Here is an 8,076-nt window from a genome sequence, read left to right on the forward strand (position 1 = left end):
CAGCCACTCCGCGCAGCAAGGGTCCTGAGTTCGAGCCTTTGTACCGTAATACATGTGAAACTGTTATACGGAACAACACGTTCCTGACAAGTAAAAGGATTGTTCATTGCTTATAGCAATGTTTTATTGGAAGTTCACTTTACGTTTATTTATTTGAAAGTATCAAACCCATAGAGTACATTTATAGTTTCACAGAGTAAATAAACGATTGGAACAGAAGAACAAAGAAATAATTGTATCACATGTGCGATTATTGTTATTATTAGTATTAATACTTCTGCACATGTGATCCAGCTGTCTCTTTATTCTTCTGTTCTGATTGTTTAGGTTTATTCTGTGGAACTTCATATGTACTCCATATGTTTGTTACTTTCACATAAACAAAGCGAAAGTGGACTGCTAATAAAACATTACTGTAAACTACGAACAGCCATTTTACATGTCAGTAACATGTTGTCCCATATGGCTGTTTCAAACGTGCTATAGTGGAGAAACTGGCATGAGAAGGGCTCGAACTCAGAATCCTTGTATGGCACACTAATGCTCTACAGTCTTCCCCACCGGAGCTCTACACGGCATATGCTCACAGTTATGCTTTTCCCGTGCTTCGTACGTCAGTTACTGTTTGCACAAATTCTCCTGGATGACAGCCCATAGCACAAACTATATCGGAATTTTGGTTGATACTCTGTCGATAAACTACATTCGGTAACGACCCGACTGTCTGACATCTGAAAGTTTGGGTGTAAGTGTGCGGACGGATAATTGCTGTTGTTAAAGCGACGTGGCCGACGTGGAATGTTTGATGCACTGTGAAATACTCTCCTGTGCCGTGTTGCGCTCTTAATTTGGGGGAGGCCTGTAAATTCCTCTATACTTTGGATGCAGAAACCGGCTCCAGCTGTATTAGTGTTCCATCGTCAAATGTCTTAATCAGTTACCAGGCTTTCTCCACCTGAAAGTATCGCATCGCCTCTTTAAAACTGACTACGGTACGCGGTTTGACTGTAACTAAACGGGTTCGCCACACGAGGGCAAGCTATCGGATATTTGTTGTTGTTCTGTGATAGTTACTTATGCCTTGTCCTTTTATAAAGCCATGCCGCGCGGGGTAGCCGAGCGGTTTAGGGCGTCTTGCCACGGTTCGCGCGGCTTCCCCCGTCGGAGATTCGAGTCCTCCGTCGGGCATGGGTATGTGTGTGGTCCTTAGCGTAAGTTAGTTTAAGCTAGATTAAGTAGTGTGTAAGCCAAGGAGCGATAACGTCAGCAGTTTGGTCCCATAGGAACTTACCAGCACCTTTGATAAAACCTTCATGAAAAGTGTTGCGCTGACTCAAGGAGATTAAGATTAAATAAATTTTTCGTTTAATGAAGAAATAGTAAGACACAGTTTAATTTGTTACTTTTTGCGAAAATAGTAGAGACGTTAAGATTAATTTATATTTTCTGTTTCGATCATACTGTTTGTTCTCTAGATTAGAAAATACTAGTATTTTATTAATGCGCCATTTTTAACTTCATTTTTATCTTTAAAAGAACTGCGAATTTTTAAAGAAAAACTATATTTCCTCAACCTAAGCAAAATTTGAAGACTGTTCTTATTGAAGTAGTGCGTTAATGTATTTGATAATAAAAGGATTGTTTTGTGAGTTTTGTCAATAGTGCTGCTTACGAATAAAAGCACAGAATAAGGTACAACCCGTGTGCGTGAATCAGTCCAGTCCACCACTTCACCCTTCTGAAATAATTTTCTAATTGTATTGTTTGAGCGCCAAATCGTAAATTTACCGAGTATAGGGGCCCAGCAACTGACACATTCAATGTCCGAGTCAGAGCGTAAGTCAATAGCACTGGACGGCAAGTCTGCAAAAAGGTAGTGCGGTGCTCAGTCGTGTGGAGTGGACTCAAAAATCTCACCATGTAAATTAATTTAGGTTTTCTGTGTAAATTTTAGCTAATCTGTATACAAGACTCGTACGGAACACTACTTCGACCCACTCTTGAGAACTGCTCGAGTGTTTAGGGTGCCCAACAGGTCGAATTAAGGGAAGGCATCAAAGCAGTTCAGAGGCATGCTGCTAGATTTGTTACCAGTAGGTTCGATCAGCACTCATGTATTACGGAGACGCTTGGTAAACTCAGATGTTTTGCTAGAGGGAAGACGATGCCCCTTTCGCGAGGCACTGAGAGAGTCGGCATTTGACGTCGACTGTAGAACTATGAACGATTCTACTGCCCCCAACGTACATTATGCGTAAGATGAGAGAAGTTAGAGCTCGTACATGAGTTTACAGACAGTCGTTTTCCCCTGGCTCTATTCGGGAGGGGAACAGGAAAGGAAATGACTAGTAATGGTACGTCGTAGCCTCCACCATGCACCGTTCGATGGCTTGTAGAGTATGTATTGTACGTAGATGTAGATGCACTTAAACAGGTTCACCACCATTGTATGGATGAAACAGACACATTATTGACATGCTCCAGAAACCATCCCTTCGGTCGTAGAGGACAGGTTAAGACACACTTTCAAAATGCGAACAATGAGATTCAGTATTCAAGAATGGACACTGCATATCACAGATTATTTCATTAATAATATGAAATCGAACTGCAAAAAAAATAAAAACGTTGTGCAACAAAGCGTCAGATGTCAATTACAGGCCTATAAAAGATAGAAAGGCGCTTTTGTACTACGTACGTGATATCAGTACCACTGCAGTTATCCTGCTCCAGGATAAAAGCAACATGGCTTTCTGTCACAACTACGTATTCAATAACTGCAATCGAATTATAACATCGGAGAGACACGCATCCCTTGTCGCTCTGATACTGGTGGCAACGCATGGTGAACACTGGCAACGCCGAGGGTGTCATCTTGGTCCATCACCGCTCAATCACAGGCCACAAATTTTGGAGAGTGTTTAGAACTGGGTCAACGGCGGGCTCTCGCTAAATGGTGCGTCACATGTTCTCACATGGATTAATTTGTGGTGACCAGGGGAGCCACACAGACTACCCCACATCCGCTGAATGTTCTCAAACTATTCTGAAACACTCAGGGAGCGACAGAGTATTGCGGTGCTCGCAAGATGCAATAGGCAGAGTGATGCACATAATAACACAGTGAGTTCCTGCATCGTTCGTTGGTGAGAAATATCTATCAAAAGCCCAGTATTATTCCATGTTAACGTTCTTCAGACAAGAATGAATCCAAATAGGTTGAGCCCTGAGGACGAATACATGCTACTTTAGAAAAAAAAAAAAAAGTCTAAGAGCGTGAAGGGGGAATGGAACTTCTTTTTAACATCAATGAGTACAAATAGTATTAAAAATTGGTTAAATTGGAGTGGGACACGCCCTCTGAGGGTTTCGCACAAACTTAATTATGTATATAGATAGATCATCCCTTGCGTGCTATTGATATCGATACTGGCAAGATATCGGCCCTAGGAATTGCAATACTCTTGAAAATATTTTGAGTTTTAAGTTTAAATTTGTCGTGTAATTTCGCATCTGTTATTGTAATTCTTGAAAAAACGGTTGTAAACAGAGGTACAGACTGACAATCGGATAACCAATGATAAGAGAATATTTTTTCGCGTGATGTAATTGCAGATGAATGATTTTCTGATTTTTCCCTTACTTGTGCTGTGAAATATCGCTTCTTGCCAAATTTCATGATCCTAGATCAGCAGGAAGTACCCTATACGTTCTGATAAACGAGATTTCGAGTATCAAAACGTGTGACATAAATGGCCGTATCTTTTGACTACATTGACTAAAAAGCTTTAATTTTTTATAACACCAAGTGACCGCCATAGTCTGTGACATAATTTTCTACTTGATACGTTTACCCGTTTCTGAGAAAAATGGCAGCAAGCAAGACGTTGCGTCCGACGTCAACGAGTGGAGCGGTACCATGCAGGCATACAGCCCCTCCCAGTAAGGTGACGTAAGGCCGTCGCATTGATCGGAGATTATGTTGAAAAAGAGGGCTTTGTAGCAAAAAGAGTAGGGAGTAATGTGGCATATTGGATCCCTGAATAAAATCAATCTGCTTTCAGAAAAAAAAAATGTTGCATTACTTATTGAACGCCCCTCGTACTTACGCCATTCTTTTTATCAGCCAAATCTTCTATTCGGGCTCTCTGGAAAGAAACGTTAATTATGATATTATTGAAACACTGGAATACTTCAAGGGATTTATCTGAAAAATCTTAGAACTTCACCTCTATATTGTTTATTTTCTCCCTGTTGCTCCGGCAAATCAGTAGTTTATATGTGATGAGTGATGTCGAGGAAGTAGGATACTGTACGTCCAATAAAGTCAGCTGTCCTCGCGTGTCTACCTGTTTGGAGAAGCATAGCTCGTTTTATGCCTCCCTGTTCCCTTCCTCAACTGCCCTGCTACTTGACGACACGACTCCAAGCACATCATCGCTGTTACAAAGTGTGTGGGCACGAATGTGCATCTATGCATGGTGCTGTTGAAGTAACTATGCATCATACAAGTTATACATTACACAACAATTTCAATAATTTTTAGCTTCTGTTCCTCAATCGGTAAAAACGGAACCCTTATGGCATTGATTTGTTGTCCATCTGTCTGTCTGTCCGATTATTAAGCTCATCATCTACATACTGCTTCCTTGGAGTGCGCCCTTCATTGGGTCAAACAGATGGAAGTCGCAATGTGTGGGATCCTGGCTGTTGCGTCGACAAGGAAGAATAGTTCAGTGAACATCGCCATGACTTTACTGGCTGACCGTGTTTCTTTGAACTTTTTCTTCGGAGGAGAGGAGTGGCGCCACTCCATGGATTGCCATTTTATTTCCAGTTCGAAGTAATCAACCCATGTTTTGTTACCTGTGACCATGTTCCACTAAAAACTGTCACGATCAGCCTCGTAACTCGCAAGCATTCCGCACAGATGGTCTTTCGCTGTTCTATTGTCTTCTATTAGGCGGCGAGGAACCCAGCAGGTGCACCCTTTTCAGTACTCCAACTGGTGGATGAGTGTGTGAGCTCTTCCTATAAGACGTCCAACTGAGCAGCGATGTGTTAGTTTGCGATCCGTCGATCACCTCAATTGAGAGCGTCCGCACGTTCCAACATTGCACCAGTCATGGCTTGTTGCGATGATGACAAACGCCTCGCCCAATGACTCGTCGTGCTTTTGTTTACTGCCACATCTCCGAAGACTGTCTGCAAGTGCCTATGAATAACGGAGATTCTCTGGTTTTTCGGCAAAAGAAACTGAATGACAGCTCTCTGCCAGGAACGCCCCTCTGTTACAGACGCCGTTTTGAAGGCTACGTACAGCGGCCACCACCTATCGAAACTTCATGAAACTACAGGGGCTGAAGCAGGAATACTCCATAATGTCGCACAAAAAAATTCCGTATTTTTTCAAGCGAAACTGGCCGAGAAAAATTGTATTGTTTTACTTATTAAACGCCTCCCGTAGTTGGTACAATTTTTTTTGTGTCGCTGGTCACGGCGGAGGTTCGAGTCCTCCCTCGGGCATGGGTGTGTGTGTTTGTCCTTAGGATAGTTTAGGTTAAGTAGTGTGTAAGCTTAGGGACTGATGACCTTAGCAGTTAAATCCCATAACATTTCACAAACATTTGAACAGTTTTTTGGTACAATTTTTTCAAGAAGTGTCTACAAACCTTTGAATCTGAACACGAAAAGTGGAGAAAGAAGGGGAAGAATGTGTTGCACTTACGAAGAGAAGCGAGGTAGGCGGCCATCCAACAGGCGTTTAGCAGGACCAGGACGCAGCCGCGCCAGCGAGCGGGCAGGATCTCCGCCAGGTATACGCGAGCCAAGGGTCCCACGCCGCCCAACCTGCCAACAGAGCAGACTCGCTGCTGGAACAACGTGAGTTCTCTACGAGACTGCTGGACAGCGCTAACCTACACTGAGAGAGCCAAAGAAACTGGTACAACTGCCTAATATCGTGTAGGGCCGTCGCGAGCACACAGAAAAGCGGCAACACGATGTGGCATGGACTCGACTAATGTCTGAAGTAGTGCTGGAGGAAACTGACACGATGAATCCTGCCGGCAGTCCATAAATCCGTAAGAGTGCAAGAGGGTGGAGCTCTCTTCTCAACAGCACATTGCAAGGCATCCCAGATATACTCGATAATGTTCACCTCTGGGAAGTTTGGTGTCCAGCGTAAGTGTTTAAACTCAGAAGAGTGTTCCTGGAGCCATTCTGTAGTAATCCTGGACGTGTGGGGTGCCGCATTGTCCTGCTGGAATTGCCCAAGTCCATCGCAACGCACTATGGACATGAATGCATGTAGGTGATCAGACAGAATACTTACGTACATGTAACCTGTGAGAGGCGTATCTAGACGTATCGGAGGTCCCATATCACTCCAACTGCACACGCCTCATACCATTACAGAGCCTCCACCAGGTTGAACAGTCCTCTCTGACGTGCAGGGTCCATGGATTCATGAGATTGTCTCCATACCCGTACACGTCCATCCTCCGATCAATACAATTTGAAACGAGACTCATCCGACCAGGCAACATGTGTCCAGTGATCAACAGTCCAATGTAGGTGTTGAGGGGCCCAGGCGAGGCGTAAAACTTTGTTTCTTGCAGTTACAAAGAGTACACAAGTGGGCCTTAGGATACGAAAGCCCATATCGATGATGTTCCGTTGAATGGTTGGCTCACTGACACTTGTTGATGACCCTGCATTGAAATCTGCTGCAACTTTCCGAGGGGTTACACTTCTGTCACGTTGAACGATTCTCTTCAGTCGTCGTCTGCCCCGTTCTAGCAGAATCTTTTTCCAGCCGCAGCGACGTCGGAGATTTGATGTTTTAACGGATTCCTGATATTCAAGATATTCTCGTGAAATGGTCGTATGGAAAAATCCCCACTTCATCGCAACCTCGATGATGCTGTGTCCAGTTGCTCGTGCGCCGACTACAACACCATGTTCAAACTCACTTAAATCTTGATAACCTCACATTGAAGCAGCAGTAAGCGATGTAACAACTACGCCAGACACTTATTGTCTTAGATAGGCGTTGCCGACCGCAGCGCCGTATTCTGCCTGTTTACGTATCTCTGTATTTGAATACTCATGCCTACACCAGTTTCTGTGACGCTTTAGTGTACAACGCCATCCTTACTCGTCACTAAAGCTACTAAAAAGCGTATAACACGGTAGCAGCTCCGACAATGTGAATAGACCCCCAGCCGAATTGCCATATCCTTAACTCTCGCAGTACATGGGGGATGGGGGAGGGGGGCCGGAAGTGGGGGTAGTTTATGTCTACCTTTTGAAAAAAAATATTTATTGCTTATTATGAATTCTTCTATCAGAGTCCACAAATGTTTGAAATTCTTCAGTTAAAGTTAAACCAAACATTTAGGACCTAGTAGTAAATGTCACTTTTCACAGTGAATGTGATATTCAGTATTTTCAGGTTTAGGACTTTACGTGGGCAACGGCCTTGCCGCAGTGGGTACACCGGTTCCCGTGAGATCACCGAAGTTAAGCACTGCCGGGCGTGGCCGGCACTTGGATGGGTGACCATCCAGGCCGCCATGCGCTGTTGCCATTTTTCGTTGTGCACTCAGCCTCGTGATGCCAACTGAGGAGCTATTCGACCGAACAGAAGCGACTCCGGTCAAAGAAAACCATCTTAACGACCGGGAGAGCGGTGTGCTGACCACACGCCCCTCCTATCCGCATTCTCACCTAAGGATGACACGGCGGTCGGATGGTCCCGATGGGCCACTTGTGGCCTGAAGACGGAGGGCTTTTAGGACTTTACGCGCACATCAGTATCTATTTAAAAAGTATGTTGTAAGTAAAAGTCAATAACAATTAAGGAAATTTGCATTTTTAATTTCTTTATGGTGGTCATTTAGTACTATAATCTGGGTATACCTTGACCGACTTTCAGATTCAAATGTGTTTATCATGATCGTTTTTTAACTTCTGTGGTATTTATGGTAGTGAAAACATAGGAGCTTCTAGGAAAGCATTAAATACCAATTAATGCAACACATTTTCTAAAATGCATAGCATGTAATCGAAAAA

At 43.6% G+C, this 8,076-nt stretch overlaps 1 pseudogene; it reads left to right on the forward strand.

The window, feature by feature from the left end:
- The first annotated feature begins 7,473 nt into the window (after positions 1–7,473).
- LOC126163369 (5S ribosomal RNA) lies at positions 7,474–7,591 on the forward strand (annotated as a pseudogene).
- Positions 7,592–8,076: the final 485 nt, after the last annotated feature.

This window comes from Schistocerca cancellata, chromosome 2 (assembly GCF_023864275.1).
Source record: "Schistocerca cancellata isolate TAMUIC-IGC-003103 chromosome 2, iqSchCanc2.1, whole genome shotgun sequence".
Classification (NCBI taxonomy): Eukaryota; Metazoa; Arthropoda; class Insecta; order Orthoptera; family Acrididae; genus Schistocerca; species Schistocerca cancellata.